The sequence below is a fragment of the Loxodonta africana genome, chromosome 17, assembly GCF_030014295.1.
Source record: "Loxodonta africana isolate mLoxAfr1 chromosome 17, mLoxAfr1.hap2, whole genome shotgun sequence".
Lineage (NCBI taxonomy): Eukaryota > Metazoa > Chordata > Mammalia > Proboscidea > Elephantidae > Loxodonta > Loxodonta africana.
In genome coordinates, this window is record NC_087358.1 from 14,210,419 (window position 1) to 14,235,269 (window position 24,851).

Sequence of the window (24,851 nt, forward strand, 5' to 3'; positions counted from 1 at the left end):
CAGGTTATATTGTACGTTATATATTAACATAGTAGTACAATGTGTGTCATCTGGAAACAACTAAAATGTGTAATGCACAATATAAAAAAAATTTTTCTGCTGTGTATTTCACCAAAATTTTCGGTTCCACAATTTAAGGTCAGTGATTCTCACATAGTGGCTTAGATAAGTAGAGGCTTTGAAGTCTGAAGAACCTGAATTTGAATTCTAGCTATGTTGGTTACTCTGTATATGTCCCCGGAGAGTATATAAGTAGCATGACTAAGATTCAGGGTCTTCATCTGAAAAAAGGAGAATAACATGTACTTATTTGGCTTATTACAAAAAAAAAAAAAAAATTAGATGAGTATGAAAAGTAGATAGCATGGTGCTTAACACAGTATAAGCTACTCTTAAGAGCAAGAGTTAACATCCAGATGGTCCTTTTTCTAGATTTTATTCAATACAACCAGATTCTATACAATATCAATTAGTTAACATTTAAGCTAAAACCATTAATAGTAGTGCACTGTGGACTGCTTACTGTGCAGAAGACTTCTTCTTTAATATAAACAATTGGGCAAAACAAGTACTATGAAATAGTATTCCCACTGTGTAACTATAGAATAGGAAATTGAGATCTACATTCTGTATTTATCCCAGATCACAGAATTATTAAGTAATCTGAGCCAAGATCTCTCTGACCACAAGCCAGAATTCTCTACAATACAATGTCTCCCATTAACACTAGTTACTGATTTTAAATTATTTAACCAGTGTTTTCACTGCATTATATACTCTTGACTTAAGGAATTTTTACTACAGAAAGTACACTAATAAAAACATCTAGTTTCCTAAATTTCCTTCTACTCAATCTCTCAAAGAGTTCAAGATGGGTATCAAAGAGAAGTATGTTAACAGAAATATGTGTATTTCTTCCTTACGTTGTTATGAATGTTTGTGTATGTGTGTATACATATATATATATTTTTTCTCTTATTGCCTTATTTATTATATAAGATGTATTAACGTTATCTCATAGTGTTTAGGTTACAAGATATTAAGGAGAAAAGTGAACACTGGACTCTCTTCTGGGGAAAGAGTTGGTGTGTTTTCATTTACATGCAAGATACCTGTATCACATAAAACAGAATTATGACTGTGTTATTGTCTGTGTTTGGAGATTAAGTATGGTTTAAGGAAATGTATATGGGTGTCACATTCACAAAAGGTGAACTATGATGGTTAATTTGATGTGTCAGCTTGGCTAGACTATGGTGCCCATCGTGGTAAACACTAGTCTAGATGTTGCTATGAAGGTATTAAGATATGATTAACATTTAAAATCAACTTACTTTAAGTAGACTACCCTCCATAATGTGAGTGGGCCTCATCCTAACAGTTGAAGGCTTTAATAGCAAAAACGCTGAAGTGCCCCAAAGAAGGAAGGAATTCTACCTCAAGGCTGCAATAAGGAAACGCTACCAAGTTTCTAGCCAGCTGACCTGTCCTACTGATTTTAGACTTACCAGCCCCCACAATAACGTCAATCAGTTCCTGAACATAAATCAATCACTCTGGCTCTGGCCCCGGCTCAGTATATCATCCTATTGGCTCCTATTTTCTGGAGAATGCTGACATAGATTTTAATGGGAGTGGCTAATTAGGGAGACATTTCTATTTCTGAATTCTGAAGGGCAGCTGAAATAATATTTTAGAAAATATTTTGCATGTTGATGTCCTCTGGGAAAGACAAGGGAGGTGTTCCAGTAAACCAGGAGCTCAGCTTGAGAGTATGGCTACAATCTAGCAACAAATAAACACAGGAGTAACGACATTCTAAATAGTCCACACTGCTTTTCATTTCAGACTGATTAAAATTACAGTTAAAGATGGTTTTTATTCTTATTAATCAAGCAATATTAAGAATTATTGTAAATTACTGTAAAGATGTAAGACAAAATAGTGAATCCACGAGGACCAATCACTTGAATAGGCTGAAAAAAATTTTTATATTATAAAAATTGCTATGGCAAGTTTCAGAATGCTGAATTACAGCCTTGCAGGAGCTGTTGTGTAATATTAATACATAGAAATCACCGAAATGAATAGTTGACTTCTTTTATCAAGGGAAAATTATACTGTCTATTAATATGGTCTCTTTTATTATTATCATATATATATATGAATAGAATTATTAGCATTTTAAAAAATTCTGTAATTTGTCCTTTAAAAAAACCCCAAGGACATAATATTCAACCGTGTCTGGAACAAGCAGTTTCCTTTACAACAGAGAAATAAAATTTCTGTAGTACTGGTAAACATCTACTTGTAGGATTACTTAGAATTGTATAAAATATTGCTGTTGAGGAATATTGTTCAGAGGACCATAATATTTTATTACACCTTTGCATCATCTCCTCGAGAAGGCTATATGGCATCTATTGCTACAGGAAAGTTCTATCCTTAGTCATTTTATGAATTCACATTTTACAGAATTTAAATGATTCCAAATAGACTAACCTTATTTTGTATTTTAAGTACCTGTTTCAAGATTCAACCTAATTGTAGATCTCCCTAATATGAAACTTCTTTCATGCCCAGTATAAAAGTAAAATATGTTTTATTATTTCTCAAGTGAAATCTCTAGAGATTCAGATTTTTACTACTGCTTAAGATTCCTCCCTAAATATATCCACAGGATGCCAAGTAAAATCAAAGGTCTAACATAATTAACGAGCCCTGGTGGTAGAGTGGTTGAGAGCTCAGCTGCTAACCAAAAGGTCAGCAGTTCAAATCCACCAGCCACACCTTGAGAACCCTATGGGGCAGTTTTACTCCATCCTATAGGGTCACTATAGAACTGGCTGGACAGCACCTAACAACAACAGGAGAATAAAGAAAATCCTTTCACAAAGAAAAAAAAAATTATTCAATCACACTGTTTAAAAACATTATTTTAGAATGCAATTTCAGGCAGAGCTGACTGCCCAATTAACTACGGAGAGCAGAGGTGGGGCTCCAGAAGAACACAAGGACACCTAGAGAAGATCAACCTACGGGAAGTGGGGTATGTGAGTAGTAACTATAATAATGGTTCATGCATGCATAGAGAGTTCTTGCTGACAAAGCCTTCTGTCATGGAGTAGTCACTTGATCTTCACAACAAACCCTCTAGGTAGCTACGACCGGGACGAAACTGAGATTCAACAAGCTCAGTAACACACCCTAGACTCTGGTCAGTAGATGCCTGAGCCAAAACCAAGTCAGGTTTTCTGACACCTGTGCTTCTACTAATACCCAAGGCCTCTAATTTAAAAATGTGCTCTTGGCTCTATATGTCAAACTGATACATGATGTTGATTTGTGTCCACTATAACACACACGTCATTCCATACCAGTAACCTTGAAGTTCAGAATTTGAAAGAATTTCTTCCCACAAAGACAAGTCTGAGTTCCTTCAGTCCAAAGATTTAAGGTGGCATGGAAAATTATTAAAATGCCACTATCTTTTCTTAGGAAACCAGTTATTATCTTTTCTTAGGAAACCAGTTATTACTTATTAGAAAACCAGTTGTTTCACAGCAAAAGTGACATTAGCAGGGCTCTTAAGCAGTTAACAGGGGCCACTGCCACTTCACAAGTATGACACCAAAAGTAAAATTGAAAGAGTAAATAATTCCTTAAAATTGGATCAGAGAATGAATACCTTCATGAAAGTAAAACTGAGGTTAGAATGTGAGGAAAACTACTAAGTTCATATACCACATTAGCCACTTTTTCTGGTGCTCATCAATGTGTTACTATTTTAACAGCAATTTTATACAACTTATTATATACATTTTAAGAGAATATAGGGAAGGTTGGGATAAGGATCTCTAATTTCTTCTCCCTAACCAATGTATCTTAAGTAGTTTTGATAAAGTTCTAGGTATTTCAGAGGTCTTTCTTACACTGGGCGTGTTCTACCCAGCTCGCATAAATCTATCATTTTCTTTTGACTTTTTTATGATATTTTGCCATATAAAAATTTAAATTGTTTTACAGTAAAATATGCCTATCTTCAATACATTCCAAGTCTCTGGTCTTTGTTCATCAGGTCCTGCCAACCCCTAGTCTATACATACAGAGTTCCTTAAAATTTTCTTCTAAGATTTTTATTATTTTTTATATTTAAGTCCTTTTCTCGATCTCAGGAGCTCTGGTGGCACCGTGGTTAAGCGTTCGGCTGCTAACCAAAAGTTGGCAGTTCAAGTACACCAGTCACTCCTTGGAAACCGTATGGGCAGTTCTACCATGTCCTATAGTGTCACTATGAGGCTGAATCGACTCGATGGCAGTGAGTTTCCTGATCTGGAATTGACTTCTTTTACACGGTGTGGTGTAAAAGACCAGCTTAATTTTTTTCTAGACAGATAAATATGAAAGCAAAATGTACCAATCTTGTTAAAAGAAAAAAAGATTTACATTTCCCACTACTTGCCACTTACAGTCATTTACATTGTTAGTCAATCGTGGTCATTTATGGTTTTTTTTTTTTGCTAGGAAATCATTTCATCTATATTTTCATCTGTGTACCCATTAGGTTGCATGTAGCATGTCCTTATAACATTGTTAATCTCTTCAGTCTGTGGGGTTTTGTGAACTTTCTTATTCCTAAGTATGTATGGTGTTCTCTTTTTCTTTAATTCACCAGGTTTTATCAATTTTCTTAAATCTTCTAAGAAATATAATTTACCTATTTCATTTTTGTTTCAGGATTTAAGATTATCATTTCTCTCTTTTTTTTTTTTTTTTTTAACTCCTTTGTTGTTGCCTTTTTTCTAATTAACAAGTTCCTTTCTTGGGTCATTGAATGAAATTTTTCATCAGAGCCGAACTTTTGCTGAGCCTTTTTTATGACAGATTCTCCTTTACAATGTTTTCAAAATGGTTTGTAATTTTAGTTTGGATTTCTGTTTAATGCAATCCTCCTTTAGTAATGTTCTGAATTTCCAATAGTTGAGGAAATTGATGTCTTCTTATTTCTTTTTATTTTATTATGATACAAAATATAGCTTGTGAAATTTCTACCTTTTTAAATTCACTGGTTATGAATATTTCATGAGCATTTAAAACAGTATCTTCTGACTGCTTAAATTTCTATATAATTTTTAATATGAAATTTATTGACAAAATTCAAATCCTCCACGTCCTCAATTATTTTACTTACTAGATCTGATTTTAAATTAGGCATATTAATATCTTCCAGTACAACTGTATTTTTTAATCATTTTTCCTTGGAGTTTTAATAGTTCTGTGTATATTAAATAGTACTATGTATGCATACTTGCCTGGCAAGGGAGATACCGCAATCACGCAGGTGGTTTTCCCAGGGCAAGGCTTATCCATTGTACTCAGGATGTGCTGACCCCTGTGATTTCCCCAAATGTGGGAAACTCAACTGCACAACGTGTGGTAGTGGGGACTGCGTTTGCACTTTTTGGAAACCCTGGTGGTGTCGTGGTTAAGTGATACGGCCACTAATCAAAAGGTCTGCAGTTTGAATCCAACAGGCGCTCCCTGGAAACCCAGTGGGGCAGTTCTGCTCTGTCCTATAGTGTCACTATGAGTCAGAATAAACACGGTGTCAACGAGTTTGGTCTTTTTTATGTATATTTAGTATATCATTTGGTTCTTTCAGATTTGTGACAACTATAGATTTTCATAGAAAAGTAGGCATCTTACCATTAGGTAATGTCTCTCTTCCGGTGTCTTTGACCTTTTTGTGTTATGTTAATATCAGCACCCTTGCATTTCTCACCAATAGCATACAAAGGGATAGTTTTTAAAATCTTTCCTTTTCATAGGAGAGGGAAACCAGCTTATTCACATTAGTGTAAAAACTGACATAATCATTTTTATGCAGTTATTTTATTTTGTTTCCTTTTACAAATTCATTTTTTCCTGCTCCAATTTTTATTGATCTCATCAAACTGATGATCATTTACTCTCTCATGCTCCCTTGCTTGCTCCATTTTGAGTTGGGAATTCCACTCTACTTTTCCATTTTGTTATTTATTTTTCTTAACCAACACTCATTATAAGAAAAGCATGAGGCTATTTACCTTCTTACCCATTAGAACAACATATTCCCTGTTTCCTATATCCCCACACCATGAACAAAGACCTTGTTATCATATTATAATATGATATTATAACATGATATTATAACCTTGAATATTATAATATTCTTACTTCCCATTCCTTCTCTCCCAGATTAGACCTTGATAATATTCTTACTTTCCATTCCTTCTCTCCCAGATTAGACCTTTGGAGCAGGGCTTTAAACCAGTTCCTTTGGTTTCAACCCCGGCTGAGAATTTGTATTTCTAACAAGTTCCCAGGAACTTACACATAAGAATCACCAGTGGATCTTGTTGAAATGTACTTTCTGATCAGTAAATCTGAGGTAGAAATGCAAATTCTCAGCAGGGGTCTCAAGCAAAACAAACTGGCTGGAAGCCCTGCTTTAGAATATCTGCTCCTCATTAGGAACTCATACATTTTGCTTCAGTAATACAGTACGTTTAGTTCTGGATTATTATTAGTTTTCCTTTGATGTCTTTTCTTTTGCAATAACATTTACATGGAATTTAAATACACTTCTCTTCACCCTGTTACTGTCCATTTAGGCAGAAGGGTGGACGGGTGGGTGGATGGACGGATGGGTGGGTGTGGATGGATGGATGGATGGATGGATGGATGGATGGATGGATGGATGGATGGATGGATGGATGGATGGATGGACGGACACATACACAGGTAGATAAATAAGGGAGATATAAATATATAAATAGACCAGGTCTATTACTCACCACTCCTCTCTTTTTCTTCCCCTATCTTGTTGTCTCTGCTTTAATACCTTATTATTTTGTTGGAGCTTATTCTCAAGTATTTTTCTCTCAGGAAGTACATAGATGAAACAACTCTCTAAATCATTAAAATCCACAACATCTTTGTTTCACTTTAACGAGTGAATGGTACCTTAGTTGGGTATAGAATTTGTGCGGTATAGTGCTTTTCTCCCCATAACCTGTAACTATCTTTCAACCTTATTCAAACTGAGGTGCTGCAGATGAGAATTATCAACCTCTCTGATCTTTTTATCCTGTAAATACAGGCAGTCCCCAACTTACGACAGGGTTCCATTCTGCTGACTCCACTGTATGTCAGTTTTGACGTAAGTCAAATACTTTTTTTTTTTAGTTTTCATTACTATTGCCTTTTATTATCAGTATCTTTACAAATCTGATCTTCGTCTTCGAGGGTTGGCACGAAAATGATTACATCAGCCAATTATGAGCTGTAACATTGTATGTAGTAAATATTACTAACGATAAGATATGCAAAAAAAGACGGTACTAAATGCGGTTCATCATAACTCAAATACGTCATAAGTCGGGGATTACCTGTACATTCTTTCAGTCTGAATGCTTGTATTATTTATCTTAATCCTTAAACTTTAGGAATTTAAGCAGATTTACTGTGGTATTTGTCTTTTTATCCAATCATGCCTAGAATTTATGAGAATTTTAATCTACAGACTAAGCACTCAGTTTGGGAAGTTCTGTTCTATTTTATTATTGTTCTTACTGTTAACATTATTGCTTCACTTTCATATAGAGGTTTTTCTTTTTTTTACAGTTCCTAATATGCACATGTTACTGTCCTGAATCTATCCTCCAACTTTCTTTACCATCATGATTCTTAACAGTTTATATGGTTGTTTAGTTCAGTATTTTATTTCTTTCACTCATGTCTTCCTAGTCATTAATTCTAGTCTCACTTGCCATTTTCTCCTTCAATGTATCTACTGAATCTTTTCATTCATTTTTTTTTTTCTTAATTTCAAGGATCTTTTTCATATTTTCTTTCCTACCTGATTTTACTCTCAATTCTTAGGCAAAGAGAGAGCTCGGTATAGAAATAGAGACATAGTAAAGAGAGTGAGTCTCCTCAAGCATTTTCACTTTGTTAGGCGCTGTCACTTTAGGCTGTTCTGATTGTTTTTCTCTCTGTCCAATGGACCCCCTCTTGTATCCATTCCTCTTTCCCTTTGCCTAGTAATTGAGCCTAGAAGCATGTAAACAACAGCAATGCCTGCAGTGGTGGGAAGCACAGGGCTCCCTGCCCACATAGATCATCCTTTGCTGGTTGTAAAATCAATATCCTGTCTAGCTACCAGGAAGAAGCCTCTTTCCTGCTGGTATCCTTAGCTGAAAAAAGGACAAAGGATTGGAAAGTCTGACAAAGACTTGAGAAATGTCAAGTAACTTAACAAAGGTCTCACAGATAGTACATGTAACAGCTATGACGACAACCAGTTTTTTTTTTCTCCTTTAGTTTTTTTCATAAAGATATTGTGCTTTCTTCTACTACAATATCCACTTTCACACTTTTTTCAATTAGAAGGTGTCAATTACAATGAACATGCTTTCTGTACTTACATAAGTGTAATTAGCATTTCCTCTTGAACTAGAAAGAAAAAGAATTTCATGGTTCGACTTAGCAAGAAAGTTTTTAGGGCTATGAGGAGATGAAAGAATGGCATACTTCAGAAAGGCAAGGCCTGGGAATTTTAGAAAGAAGAGGCTTGGTGCTGCAGAAAGGTATAAAGAGGAGAACTGCAGAAAGACTTGCTGTCTTAGTTATCTAGTGCTGCTATAACAGAAGTACCAAAAGTGGATAGCTTTAACAAACAGAAATTTATTTTCTCATAGTCTAGGAGGCTAGAAGTCTGAATTCACAGTGCTAGCTCCAGCAGAAGGCTTTCTTTCTCTATTGGTTCTAGGGCAAGGTCCTTATCATCAATCTTCTGTTGGTCCAGGAGATTCTCAGCACAGGGACCGAGGTCCAAAGGACGCACTCTGCTCCCAGCACTTCTTTCTTGGTGGTATGAGGTCCCTCTCCTCTCTGCTCAATTCTCTCTTTTATATCTCAAAAGAGATTTACTCAAGATGCAACCTAAGCCTGTAGATTGAGTCCTGCCTCATTAACACCATAGAAGTTAGGATTTACAACACATAGGATAATCATATCTGATCACAAAATGATGGACAAGCACACAATACTGGGAATCATGGCCCAGCCAAGTTGAAAAACATTTTGGGGGTATACAGTTCAATCCGTAACACCTGTTTAGAGGTAGACCAACACAGTTATGTTAATTGAACTCAAGAGGACAGCAGGGGAGCCCAATTCCCATCACCATCAATGGGTAAGAGGGCATGTGGATATATGTACCTTGAGCTATCCTTTTTAATCCTTCTCCATTCCAGGGGGAGAAAAGGTGCTATGACCAAAGAGGAGGACCCAGACATAGCTAGTCAGGTTTTCTTCACTCTCCCTATCTTAGGAGAGGGGCATGTAACTTATTATACCCCATCCACTTCTGCTCAGGTTTCTGTTGCTCCGAATGTTATCTAAAAGCACAACAGAATTTCATGCCAGACATGGCTCCTAGAATACCCACAACCCATGGACTTCAGTGCAACACATTAGCTTTCTTGACTTAGTTCTAACATCAGGTTAGAGATTGTTTCTGCTTCTTATATTTGTAGGAAAAATAATTTGTTTAATCAAAATTAAAACCTTTTTATAACAGTTTTTAAACAATGAAAACTGAGAAAAATATCAAATTCCTAAAACAGAATATTCAAGCTAAAACCAACATATTGAATGTCTTGCCTAACATATGAAAAACCTTTAAAACCATTTACATACATTAAACCAGCAATGCCACTTGTATTCTTAGTGATACACCAATTACTTATACATGGGGTTGTTCATTTCAGACATCATATCAAATAATAGAGGATTGGGTAAATTATGGCATATCAGTATGGTAAGACATAATTCCCCCAACAAAATAAATGTTAGAACACTTAATTTGATGGGACAGTACTCATGATACATTGTAAAGTAAAAATACGTGGTATGCAAGTGTAAGAGAAAAAAGTAAATATTAGCGATATTTAAAAATAAAAGTACAAATCTTTGTAACTTTAATTATCTGTGTTAAAATTTCTCATTTTTTCAAATAAATATGTATTACTTTTTAAATAAATAATAAAAAAAAATAAACATTATTTTTAGGAACTGACCAAGTATCCATGTGCCCAACATTATGCTAAGAACTGCCTAAAGGGTAGAGAATTTTTTTCCCATCTAGAGTACATTTTCTCCTTATTTCCTTCATTTTCCCATAATGACAAATAAGTTCCTCTATTATAATGCTTAAAATATTCTATTTTAATTATTGCCTTTTCTCTTTCATCAACTTCACCAATCTGTGATATTCTTGAGAAGTATTGTGTGTAATCCATCTCAATCCCCAACACCTCGCCCTAGCACAGAACCCAGCATGTAGTAAAATCTCATTTCCTCTATTAATTATTTCTTCAACCTGCCCAAAAGTTGTTCAGAAATGCAAGTCTCAAATAGAAAACTTTTTTAAAACCAAAACTCTATTCTGGATTAAATAGCCCAAATCTACTTTCTTTTTTCACACTAAGTATGAATCAATATTCAAGAGTTTGCCAAAATTATTTTTATATAATAGTTCTGAAGTAAAAAGAATAGCCCATCAGGAAGAGTGGAACAACATGGAGAAGGGAGTGGGTGCTTCCATTTACTCCACCAGCAACTAACCTACTGAATAACAAATAAAAACAAGCACAGGCTGAGATCTTAGAACTCCAGATGGCAGCTAAGGTGTTGGAGAGTCAGGCGAGTCCAGAAGCAGGGGAGAGGAGGAAGAGAGATGGCAGAGAAGCTGGGAGAACATACCTGCTAATATCGAGAATGTTTGCTCATCACCTTGGGATGGGGCTGGGCAACACCCCAAACAGGGAACAAAGAAAGGGAACTAATCTGAGAAAGCTGAAGCCGAATTTTTAAGGCAGTGCAAACTGGCCATGGGAATTCACAGGATGTACAATAGGGAAAGTGAAGGGAGGCCATGGGGCTGTGACAGAGTGCTCTTGAATCTCACTGAGGCCCCAGATGGATGAGCGCTAGGACCAGGAGGGGCTGCAAGGGCAGCAGAGCCAAGGGAATGCTTCAGACTGATGGGCAGGCAACACAGGGGAAAACAGCTGGCTCCCTGCCCACAGCGGGACATCATGGGAGAGCCTGGCAGGGGCACCTCTGAGGGAAAGGCATAGAAAGCCCCGCCAACTTCACCACAGGAAAGTCAAGCCCCACCCACTAACGTCAGCATCTGCGAGTAGCTAAGCGCCCCTCCCCACGTGCATAGTGAATTCCAGAGGGCAGGCATCCAGAACGCCTGAGGAAGTAGTGAAGAAAGAAAAAAAAAAGACTGATTGCCCTCTAGTGGTGCTCAGGAGAAAACACTGCCACTGGGTCAATTCTGCCTGTGAGGTTCAGTGGAGCTGCCCTGTGGGGTTTCCAGGGCTGGGAGTCTTTGCAGAAGCAGACTGCTGCATCTTTCCCCCATGCAACAGCTAATGGGTGTGGGCCCTGGTGTTTCCGTTGACAGCCAGGCGCGCTTGGCCACTGTACTACCAGGGCACCCAATCAGAAAAATTTCCCACAAAAACCAGAATATAAAATTGAAAGTAAAGAAAAAAATTACAAAAAGGCCAAAGTTCAACAAAAAAATAGTAAAACACACAAAATCAAAAAAGAAGGAGCATGAAACAAAAGCAAAACATGAAGAAGAGGAAACTTCTCTTATGGAGGCCAGGCTAACACAAAGAATTGATAATTTTCAGACTATGGTGCTAATATGTTTAAAGAAAGTAAAAAGCACACAGAAAACAGACTAGAGGAGATCATGAAACAAACAGAGGAACAAAATGAGAGACTCAACAAGGAACTGAAAACATTAAAAAAAAAAAAAAAATCAAAGAGAACTACTGGAACTCAAAAATAAAGCAACCGAATTAGAAAAAGCAAGTGAAACATTCAACAATAGAGTTGTACTGACAGAAGATAGAATCAATGAACCAGAAGACAAAATAACTTATCAAGTCTCAAGAGAAAAGGACAAAGAAAATTCTCAAATTCTTATTTTTAAAAAAAGCCAGACAAACTGGAGCAGTAGAGAACAGAGGAGTTCTAAGACTATTGCTCTCAGACATTCTTTAAACCTAGAATCGAGACTATCCCGAGATCAAAATAAAGGATATTGCCCATAAGATCGGTGCTCTACTTAAAAAATGTTAGTGTGAGACCAAAAGGTCAACAATTACTCAAAAGCAAAGATGAAAAGATAATGAGGTAGGAAAACTCGAGTACTGGACATGGAACAAACAGAACACAATTAGAATGTTGACACATTGTGATAAATGTAATGTCACTGAAAAATTTGTACAGAGAATGCCAAATGGGAACCTAATTTGCTGTGTAAACTTTCACCAAAATATCAGTAATATCTTAAAAAAAAAAAAAAATAGCCTATCAGCCTAGTGGAAACAATTCTGCTTCATATGACACATACGCTCTAATGAAAGGCTCAGCATTGTGGCCACTGAAACACAGTAGTTATGCTATCAGTTAGTAAAAAGGAGTTGTACTCCAAAGTCCCCTCCCCTTTCGGGTCTCTAATCATAACATTTCAGCTAAAAGGAGGGGGAGAAGGGCCTACCTGGATATTTGATTCTCTGAAATATTTATTCTACCTTCCAAGAAGGTCTCGTTACCCAAAACTACTGATAGGACATGAATCTTATCCAAGACCAGCAAGAGTGTCAAGCAACTTAATGATAATGGTTTTATGCTAACGTCAGTGTTTGAGAAGCTGCCTAATCCAGTTCCTTATAGTCCAAGTGCCTAGTTTGTTTACCCTAAACTCTCTTTAACACCAAGAATATATAAAAGAAGATGCCTATACAGGGCATTAGTGAATTCGACAAAATAAAAATTTGCACTAATTTTCTCAGCCAGCCACTCTCATATCCCAATTTTGGTCCTAGAGTAGAAGACTCTCAAGAGTCTAATCATTCTTACCCCCTAGATGGATGTGGGTTTTGGATCCTTCTAGACTATGGCTTGGTCACATATATCCCTCATTTTTCCAAACTAGTATGTGGTAGGAAGGACTTCTGGATGTTAGACCGTCAAGACAGTGAAATAGACAAACGACTAACCACAGCAGCTTATCTGTGACCACAGTTGAGATCTTTCATGGTGCTTTCCCCAGCTCCTATCCATCTGAGCAAAGATGCCTTCTCACCATTACCTACCTCTTTCCAAAAGAATTATATAAAAAATACTGGCTTATTTTCTTGCGAGATAGGCTCTACACCAACTACTATATTTTTCTTAAGAAGTTGAATAACTGAGAAAATACTCCTGTTTTTATGTTGCTAAAAATTACAACATTATTCTTGATTTACGGGGGATTCTTTCTTAACATCTATATCTCAGCTTATTGGAGAGGCCTTCGCAAGACTATTCTATCTAAAGTCTCCACTGCACTAATCATCACTTGAGCTCATTTTATTTTTTTATCACCCTTATTGCTATGGGAAATAATTTAATTATTTCTTTGCTTGCTTAACATCTGTCACTTACTAATAGCCTGTAAGAACCATGACAGTAAGGACCTTAAAACGTGTTCATCACTAAATCCCTAGCACCTAAAACAGGACCTAGAACCTCTGAGGCATACTGACTGAATATTTTTGAATAAATTAATGCTTGACATATTTTTGAGCCAAAAATTCTTTCTATCTCAAACTTAGCATACATGTATTGGTCATGATTATTTCAACCACAGTAGAAAAACAGAAAACCCAAACTGAGCTGACTTAGAAGAAAAAAGAGAGAATTTTCTTATATAAATAAAAAGTCCAGGTGTAGATCTGACTGACTTTAAGTATGGGAAAACTGACAGGTCCAAATATGTTACTCTGTCATAGCTCTTTTTTTTTTTTTTCTGTTGGCTCTATTCTCAAGCAGGCTTTCTCCTAGTGATGGCAATGTAGCTGTCAGCAATTCTAGGCTTTCATTCTACTCTATCAGAGACAAGGCATGAAAACAGAGCTTATCTATTACAATTCTTGAAAAATCCTGGAATCTCCTCTCATTAGCTCTAATGGATCTGCCTATCACTGAATCAAAGAACATGAGATTGGCCAGGATTCAGCACATGTCCACACCTAAAGTTGAGGCTAACCTCACTTGACCCACATAGATGGAGCTTTGGGATGGAAAAGAGTGTGCTGTTGCCAGATAAAAGCAACTTAGGTGTAAGGCAGGCAAACATAACAAATGTTTATGTTCAATACGTCTGTTATTTCTATTTTTTTTTTAAGGGAGCAGAAAAAAAAAATATATATATATATATATATACACTAGAAAAACTTCCTGTTAGACAAACTATGGGTTCTGCTTGCTTGTTTTCATTAAAACCCCATATCACTAATGCAAATAAGCTAATAAGCTTGTCAGGTATGATGGAATTAAGCAAGAATCTGGACTGCTTCCTCACACATTATGAAAAAAGACCTCTTACATCCATTGTTACAATGCCTAACACAAATCACTCTGACTGTGGACATCTCTGATCTGTTTGTTCATCCTTTACTCCCAGCCCTTATATTGGCCTGAAGATTCCCCAGAAATGTAAAGTTCTAAAATTTTATTATTACAAACCTTCAAGCATATATTAAATTCTCATCACTTTGTCCTTTGGCAACAAACAGATCAACTTTGTAATGGAATATAGCAGAAAGCCTCTAGGCAAACTGAAGTTTTGCAGAACCATAGCCATGCCCAAAAGCCATGCCTATGTGTAACATAAGTGAAGACATTCCTAAACTTTAGACCAGTGTCTGTCATGTGTCTGTCAGTTTGTCGTACTGTGGGGGCTTGTGTGTTGCTGTGATGCTGGAAGCTGTGCCAACAGTATTCAGATACCAGCAGGGTCACCTATGGAGGACAGGTTTCATCTGAGCTTCCAGACTAAGACAGACTAGGAAGAAAGACCCGGCAGTCTACTTCTGAAAAGCATTAACCAGTGAAACCTTATGGATAGCAGCGGAACACTGTCTGATATAGTGCTGGAAGATGAGCCCCCCAGGTTGGAAGGCACTCAAAAGATGACTGGGGAAGAGCTGCCTCCTCAAAGTAAAGTCGACCTTAATGACATGGATGGAGTAAAGCTTTCAGGACCTTCCTTTGCTGATGTGGCACGACTCAAAATGAGAAGAAACAGCTGCAAACATCCATTAATAATCGGAACCTGGAATGCATGAAGTATGAATCCAGGAAAATTTGCAATCGTCAAAAATGAAATGGAACACATAAATATCAATATCCTAGGCATTACTGAGCTAAAATGGACTGGTATTGGCCATTTTGAATTGGACATTCACATAGTCTACTATGCTGGGAATGACAACTCAAAGAGAAATGGTGTTGCATTCATCGTCAAAAAGAACGTTTCAAGATCTATCCTGAAGTACAACGCTGTCAGGGATAGGATAATATCCATACGCCTATAAGGAAGACCAGTTAATACAAATATTATTCAAATTTATGCACCAACCACTAGGGCCAAAGATTAAGAAATGGAAGATTTTTATCAGCTGCTGCAGCCTGAAATTGATTGAACATGCAATCAAGATGCATTGATAATTACTGGTGATTGGAATGCAAAAGTTGGAAACAAAAAAGAAGGATCAGTAGTTGGAAAATATGGCCTTGGTGATAGAAACAATGCCAGAGATGGAATGATAGAGTTTTGCAAGACCAATGACTTCTTCATTGTAAATACCTTCTTTCACCAACATAAACGGCGACTATACACATGGACCTCGCCAGATGGAACACACAGGAATCAAATTGACCACATCTGTGGAAAGAGACAATGGAAAAGCTCAATATAATCAGTCAGAACAAGGCCAGGGGCTGACTGTGGAACAGACCATCAATTGCTCATATGCAAGTTCAAGCTGAAACTGAAGAAAATCAGGGCAAATCCACGAGAGCCAAAATATGACCTTGCGTATATCCCACCTGAATTTAGAGACTATCTCAGGAATAGATTTGACACATTGAACACTAGTGACCAAAGACCAGATGAGTTGTGGAATGACATCAAGGACATCATCCATGAAGAAAGCAAGAGGTCATTGAAAAGACAGGAAAGAAAGAAAAGACCAAGATGGAAGTTAGAGACTTCGAAACTTGCTCTTGAGTGTTGAGCAGCTAAAGCAAAAGGAAGAATTGATGAAGTAAAAGAACTGAACAGATTTCAAAGGGCATCTCGAGAAGACAAAGTTATTATAATGACACGTAAAAAGAGCTGGAGATGGAAAACCAAAAGGAAAGAACAATGCTCAGCATTTCTCAAGCCGAAAGAACTGAAGAAAAAATTCAATTCTAGAGTTGCAATAGTGAAGAATTCCATGGGGAAAATATTAAACGACGCAGGAAGCATCAAAAGAAGATGGAAGGAGAACACAGAGTCATTATACCAAAAAGAATTAGTCGATATTCAACAATGTCAAGAGGTGGCATATGATCAGGAACCGATGGTACCGAAGGAAGAAGTCCAAGCTGCTCTGAAGGCATTGGTGAAAAACAAGGCTCCAGGAATTGATGGACTATCAATTGAGATGTTTCAGCAAACAGATGCAGCACTGGAGGTGGTCACTCGTCTATGCCAAGAAATATGGAAGACAGCTTCCTGGCCAACAGACTGGAAGAGATCCATATTTATGCCTATTCCCAAGAAAGGTGATCCAACTGAATGTGGAAATTATAGAACAATATCATTAATATCACACGCAAGCAAAATTTTGCTGAAGATCATTCAAAAATGGCTGCAGCAGTATATCCACAGGGAACTGCCAGAAATTCAGGCTGGTTTCAGAAGAGAACATGGAACCAGGGATAACATTGCTGATGTCGGATGGATCCTGGCTGAAGGCAGAGAATACCAGAAGGATGTTTACCTGTGTTTTATTGACTATGCAAAGGCATTCGACTGTGTGGATCATAACAAACTATGGATAACACTGCAAAGAATGGGATTTCCAGAACACTTAATTGTGCTCATGAGGAACCTTTACAGAGATCAAGAGGCAGTTGTTTGAACAGAACAAGGGGATATTGATTGGTTTAAAGTCAGGAAAGGTGTGTGTCAGGGTTGCATTCTTTCACCATACCTATTTAATCTGTATGCTGAACAAATAATACGAGAAGCTGGACTATATGAAGAACGGGGCATCAGGATTGGAGGAAGACTCATTAACAATCTGTGTTATGCAGATGACACAACCTTGCTTGCTAAAAGTGAAGAGCACTTGAAGCACTTACTAATGAAGATCAAAGATCACAGCCTTCAGTATGGATTACACCTCAACATAAAGAAAACAAAAATCCTCACAACTGGACCAATGAGCAACATCAGGATAAACGGAGAAAAGATTGAAGTTGTCAAGGATTTCATTTCAGTTGGATCCACAATCAACAGCCATGGAAGCAGCAGTCAAGAAACCAAAAGACGCATTGCATTGGGCAAATCCGCTGCAAAGGACCTCTTCAAAGTGTTGAAAAGCAAAGATGTCACCCTGAAGACTAAGGTGCACCTGACCCAAGCCATGGTATTTTGAATCACATCACATGCATGTGAAAGCTGGACAGTGAATACGGAAGACCAAAAAAGAGTTGACGCCTTTGAACTGTGGTGTTGGCGAAGAATATTAAATATATATTAAATATTAAATATATTAAATATACCATGGACTGCCAAAAGAACGAACAAATCTGTCTTGGAAGAAGTGCGGCCAGAATGCTCCTTAGAGGCAAGGATGGCGAGACATACTTTGGACATGTTGTCAGGAGGGATCAGTCCCTGGAGAAGGACATCATGCTTGTCAGAGTACAGGGTCAGCGGAAAAGAGGAAGTCCCTCAACAAGGTGGACTGACACAGTGGCTGCGACAATTGGCTCAAGCATAACAATGATTGTAAGGATGGCACAAGACCGGGCAGTGTTTCGTTCTGTTATGCACAGGGTCGCTATGAGTTGGGACCGACTCTCGAAGGCACCTAACAACAACAACAGACCAGTTTCATCAGCATCAGCCACAAATGCTTCTAAACAATAAGTGACAAAACTGGCTCACAAGCAAATAAGGCCTGGGAGGCAAGTAAAAGTCCACAGAGCCTGGCAACCGACACAAAGACATAGTATCAATAAAAAGAGTATGCTTTTTGGAAGGCAGAGGAACTGTGAGTAACAGAAAGACACAGTATTGCATGGAAAAGTCAATGTGGACAAATGAATTTGAGAGTTCACCAGACAGAGGCTCAGAATAGAAAGGTCCTCACATAATGGTAACCTTGCAGCCCAATCTTCGTGGACATACAGAGGAAATTACTAGCAGTTGCTTCCTAGCCATTTTATCAAAATTCTCACCTATTAATAGATGTGACATCTACACTATGACTTTCAAATGAAAACACAATAAAAGCCTAAAGATTCATGTTCATAGTGTAATTAGATTATTCTGTTTATGTTAATGCCTATCCGTAGGGCAGTTCTTCATTTTTACAACTTGAAAATCTCAGAAAAAGTATTATAATATTTAATTGTTCATCTGCTTATAGTTAAGGATGGAAACAAACTACATGGTTATTTCAGAAATGAAAGAAGAGACCTGATGGTGATTAAAGCGTGATTTTGACGAGAGACAGAAATAATGCCATAGAAAAGATGGAAGGGAAACAAGCAATTGCTAAACACCCATTGCCCAGTAACTAGACATTTAATACCCTTTATCCCAGTTGGTCCTTCCAATAACGACTTTGGTGCTATTAGCTTTATTTTACAGATGAGAAAATGAAGGCCAAGAGAAGTGCTTCACTCAAATGCTGCTGATAGGTTTCGTCTGAGTCATCTAGTGCTCCTATAACAGAAATACCACAAGTGGATGGCCCTAACAAAGAGAAGTTTATTCTCTCACAGTCCAATAGGCTAGAAGTCCAAATTCAGGGCGCCAGCATCAGGGGAAGGCTTTCTCTCTCTGTAGCTCTGGAGGAAGGTCCTTGCCATCAGTCTTCCCTTGGTCTGGGAGCTTTCTGCATAGGAACACCAGGTCCAAAGGACACGCTCTGTGCCTGGCACTGCTTTCTCAGTGGTATGAAGTTCCCCATGTCTGTCTGCTCACTTCTCTCTTTTATATCTCAAAAGAGATTGGCTTAAGACACAACCTAATCTTGTATATCTCATCAATATAACTGCCACTAATCCATCTCATTACATCATAGTGATAGGATTTATAACATATAGGAAAATCACATAAAATGGGAGACAATCATACAATTCTGGGAATCAGGACCTAGCCAAGTTGACAGATATTTTGGAAGGACATAATTCAATCCATGATAGGTTTCATGGCTATGTATGAATTCGGTATAATTCGAACAAAGAAAATAAATTCCACGAACATTCCCTGAGCACAAAGATCTAAATCATACACACACACCATCCCACTGGGCTGATTAGAAAAGAAAATGTACAGGAAAGGCTTCAAAACACAAAACCTATGTGGGTGAATGTGCAGTGTTTAACTCCTCCCTACAAGGATCAGCACAATCTTCTTGCCACTCTGTAATATTTGTGTGTATGACACTCCCAGGTCCTAAGTTTTTCTACAGTTAAATTACGGCATGATTCCCCAAAGGTCTGAATCATTTGTCAAGAAATAAAGTGATACTTGACTAAGAGCCGTGGAACCAATTAAAATCCTTCCCAGCAACAGAAAGTAAATACAAAGCCTCTCACTTGTGTCAGATTAAGGCAAATTCTAATACAAGAGGGAACAATTTGTAAAGAGCAAACTAATTTTAGCAGCTGGTATCAACAGTGGCTGTGGCAAAGCCTTCGTATTAAGACACACAGTACACAGTGGTTTTCACCCATTGTGTGGGAGTCGGGGTCCACTACACATGCTATTAATAAATGAACATGTCCTGGGCATGTTTTCAAAAGAATTAGGAATCCATCATTTAAAAATGTTGTTGACATAATAAAGTTGATTAAACTTTCTTAAATTTTCTGGAATGATTCACAGTTGATTTTGTTCTTCTGAAATGATACAGCTCATATTTCATTTCACATTGTATTAAATTATCTATATATTCTAAATAATTTTTTCAGGATTTTAAGTCAGGTTTTTGCCTAAGTAAATTAATTCTTTTCCTCTTTCTAATGTTCATCCAATCTTAAAAAATAGTAGTTAAAACTTCACAAGGAAAAGAACGCTGAATTTCCTCTTATTTTCTATAATCATTTTGATAATAGTAATAACAGTGTTAATTTGTTTTGCTATATATCAGATATTTTATGTGCTTTATAAGGATTATGAGGATTACTACACTTAATTAAAAAAAAAAAAAAAAGCCCATCGCCATCAAGTTGACTTTGACTCATAGAGATCCTATTCGACAGAGTAAAACTGCCTCATGGGGTTTCCAAGGAGCAGCTGGTGGGTCCAAGCTGCCAACCTTTTGGTTGGCAGCTGAGCTCTTAACCAGTATGCCACCAGGGCTCCTCATTCAACGCAACTACCGTGTACATTAGGTACGGGTATTATTCTATTGTAAAAATGAGGAAACTGAGGCTGAAGAGGTTAAATAACTTGGTCAGTGTCACACAGCTAGCATAGATGGAGCTGGGCTTAGACCATAAGCAGCAATGACTTTAGAACTTTGACACTGAAACACAATAGTATGGAGCTAATGAAAAGTATGTTATTAAAATATGTAGGCAAGGTCTTGCAGCTGGTTTGAGGGCCTGATAGCTTACTCCCATAAACATCTGAGCAACTAACCTTCAGTCTAATTCTGCAGTTATAATTTCAGGAAAGTTCTTGAAACAGGCTATATATTTGCCGGGGGATGCTGAGAAAGATAAATGGTGCTCATTCATGCCTGAGTGGACTCTTCCTCAACCACAGCCCTAAGTCACACTGAATATTGTAGAATACCAAGATTGATGGTAGGCACTTGGCTTAGATGAGGTGGTCCCAGGATAAAGCCAGACTAGTCTACACACAGAAATGCTTCAGCCACATGAATACAAGCCTGGATATAAAAAGGGAGATACTGAACTCCCAGGAGATCTGATGTGACCTTCACTCACTCAGAAATTAATGTCCATGACTCCCTTTGTCTATGGCCCAACAATCTGCACCTCGTGTCTTACCCTACAGGAATAGTGAATCTCTCTACTCTAAAGCTGGTTGCACTGACTTCTTCTAAATCCTTTCAATATGTAAACCAGTCTATGGCTGCTGTCACACTACAAGGACAAAGTTGAGTAGCTGCAACAGAGATTGGATGACTTGCAAAGCCTAAGTATTTACCATCTGTCCCTTTACAGAAAAAAAAATTTTTTACAGAACACTGGTCTCGAATGCAAACTCCATTTCCAGAATATAAGCTCCATGCTGAGAATGCTTTTTTGTGTTTTGTTCACTTTATCCCTAGTACCTAGAAAGAAATGTGGCACATAGGAGGCATTTGTTATGGATTGAACTGTGTCCCCCAAAAGATATGATGAAGTCTTAGCCCCTGTACCTGTGAATATAATCCTTTTGGGGAATAGAGGTTTTCTTTTGTTATGTTAATGAGGTCATAACAGAATGGCTGAGTCCTAAACATAACCTCTTCTTAAAACCAAAAAAGCCAAACCTGTTGCCAGTGAGTTGATTCCGACTCACAGCAACCCTATAGGACAGAGTAGAACTGCCCCATAGGGTTTCCAAGGAGAACCTGCTGGATTCAAACTGCTAACCTTTTGGTTAGAAGCCATAGCTCTTAACCACTGTACCACAAGGGCTCCAGAACCTCTTCTTAGTGGTGTCTTATGAAAAGGGAAAACAAACAGAGAGAGAAATGGTAGTTCATGTGGCAGATGCATCTACAAGCAGCGAAAGAATGCCAAGGATTGCCAGTAGTCGCCACAAATTAGCAAGTCCACAGACAGAATCAACTCGACTGAGACTCTGATTTGGACTTTTAGCTTCTAGAAACGGAAGGAAGGAAGGGAGGGAGGAAAAGAGGAAAGGAGGGAGGGAGGGGAGAAACAAGTGAATCATGCATATACACACCAAATTGAAGGATCCTTTGTCAAGCGCTCTTCAGAGGATACCTTAGCATGTTATTCAAGTCCATGAATAACTGCTTTTGACTTTACTGCTTCTTTTCCTCTATGTCTTTCCAACAAATGGAGATTATAGTAACACTAAATACTTATCCATTGTCTTACCTGCCATGCTATGCTTTATTCATGCAGTTAGTTCGGCCTTAAAATCCTTTCTCCTCCCCTAATACCAATTCCACTTCTCTACTAAAAAAAAAAAAAAAAATTTTTTTTTTTTTTACTTGGACTCAAAAGCCCAGATTTAATAGCATCTTCTCTGTGTTTTTTTCTTTGTGTGGCCTTCCCCTGTCTCTACAGAATAAACTGCTTCCTCCTCTTCACTCCTATACATAGCCATATTGAGACAATAATTGCAACGTATTACAATTATGTTTAAGTATCATGCTCCTTGTGGCGCAGTGGTTAAGAGTTTGGCTGCTAACTAAAAGGTTGGCAGTTAGAATCCACCAGCCACTCCTTGGAAACCCTATGGGGCAGTTCTAGTCAGAATCAACTCAACAGCAGTGGATTTCGTTTTTGGTATCTTGCTCCTTACAAAATTGTCAGCACCTCAAAATCAAAGAATGATGATATTTAATTCATCATTCTCCCCAACCCTGATGTATGATAGACACAATAATTGTTTGATGAATTAATCAATATCCAACCAATATTCTAGCACTACAAAGATCTGACCAGTTGATCCATCTAGACCGTACTCTTTTATTTTAATAAAACCATTGGCGAAATTAAATTACATCATAATTTTAAGTAAAAAATTAGAACGCCCACCTTAAAAAAAATTTTGTGCAAAGACAGTAGCATCAGAATAAGTGTAAAGGCTCCCAAGGTGGCAACTGCAAGATTACCGCTCATCTCTTGAAAAAGTTCTGATATGCTTGTTAAAATGCAATAATACTCAAAATACAGAGAAATTATCTAAAGTGCCAAAATTAAACCAATCATAATATTAATGTTCTCAATTTATATAGCATTTAATAAAATGTCACTGAAAAGGAAAAAAATTTAATTACTGGCAATTTTAAATATATGATCTGTTATTTTCAGTGATACAAGGACAGTTTTACACTCAATAGACTGACAACCTATTGAGTCTAAATGCTTACAAATGACACTGGAACCAGGAATTGGGCAGAGATAAACAATTAATTCAGTAGGGAAAATTACAACCCATAAAAATCCTTAATGAACACAAGATGGCAAAATAGCCAGGTAGATGGAGTACAACGAGTACAACAGGCACTGAATTATTGTTCTTTATGAGACAATCTGCATTTAGTGATATTATTTTTAACCCCAGGCTTTCTAACACTTTCCTGTAGTTCATCAACTCCAGGGACATCTTTGTAAAAAACACTAGAGGCCCTCTTATTTCCTACATTTCTGCACCTAATGGTTTCTACAGTCATTTTACCAAAGCCTGATGTGTTTAGTTTGAAGAAAAGACTACTTAAAAAGCTCATTAAAGTCCTGGTTCTTTTAAATTGAACCAATTTGATGGAAGCTTTTATTGTTGGTGTGCCCAGCTCCATACTGTATCAAGAGTAAGCAGTTAACAGTCATAGAAAGTAAGTTGCTTGTCCAAAAGCCGTACCTCCTCTGAGGCAGGAGCCCTGTTGGCCCAGTGGTTAAGAGCTGTGGCAGGCTATGGCTGCTAACCAAAAGACCAGCAGTTTGAATCCACCAGCTGCTCCTTGGAAGCCCTATGGGGCAGTTCTACTCTGTCCTATACAGTCACTATGAGTTGGAATTGACTCAAAAGCAGTGGTTTTGTTTTTTCTTTCCTGAGGCAGTATAAGATCCCTTGCTACAAGATTCTCTTACTTATCATGATATTAGGGCAAAAAAAAATTTTTTTAAGCTTTGTTGTTTTCACCAGTACTTTGTCGATACGATTACTAGACTGTTTTTAGCAGTATTTCAATAAATTCTCTCCAGGACTCTCTAAGCTTTGAATCTTAATAATAAACCTGATTCCCAGATTAACAAGTTCTTCTATCTACAAATACCTTTCCAGGGCAGACTTAAAGTCTACCAATTAAGACATTTGAAAATATCCTGGTATAATAAAGAAAAGGGGAGGAGGAATGAGGAAGGAATTACCAATGGGCAGGTTAGGATGAATTAATCATCGATTTCTTTTCTCAAAATCTGTTGAGTTACTCTGAGGAAATGAAAAATACATTAAGTAAAGGGGAAAGAACACTGGAGACATGAGAAACTCTCAGAGACCTTCAGAACAGGAATGTACAATGAGAATCTCAGAGATGTGGAAGTCCTATAAACTCCCATAACTTATTACTCCTGTGACCTCTCCCTCTCTCAACTATTACAGCACTTAGCAACTTATGGTAATTTCCAACTCACCAGCTTGGAACTCCAAAAAGAATCTGGCTTCTCTTTTCTTATCATAGATTTCTTAGCTGCTCGTATGGTCATGAAGAATAAAGAATTAATTTTGAGTCTCCTTTGAAACTAGGTGAGGCAGAATGTGACAGTTGGTCTAACCGACAGGATATGGAGTAGAGGTGATAGATGCAACTTCAAAGCTGCATTCTGGTTTAAAGAAAAGCTGTATGGCTTTCCTGACCTTTCTTCCTTTCTCTGGCTAGAATGTGGGCATGTAGATAAGATGCGAGCTATCTTGTACCACATGTACAAGGCCGGTAACCTCGGGATGTGAG

At 37.5% G+C, this 24,851-nt stretch overlaps 1 protein-coding gene and 1 non-coding gene across 2 annotated transcripts in view; one reads left to right on the forward strand and one right to left on the reverse strand.

Annotated features, from left to right (window-relative positions):
* GPC5 (glypican 5) overlaps nucleotides 1–24,851 on the reverse strand; it is an 815,401-nt gene that overhangs the window by 586,117 nt on the left and 204,433 nt on the right. The window lies entirely within an intron of this gene.
* On the forward strand, nucleotides 5,305–5,464 carry LOC111750548 (U1 spliceosomal RNA). The gene has a single exon (XR_002785652.1). It is a non-coding gene; the product is annotated as a U1 spliceosomal RNA (small nuclear RNA).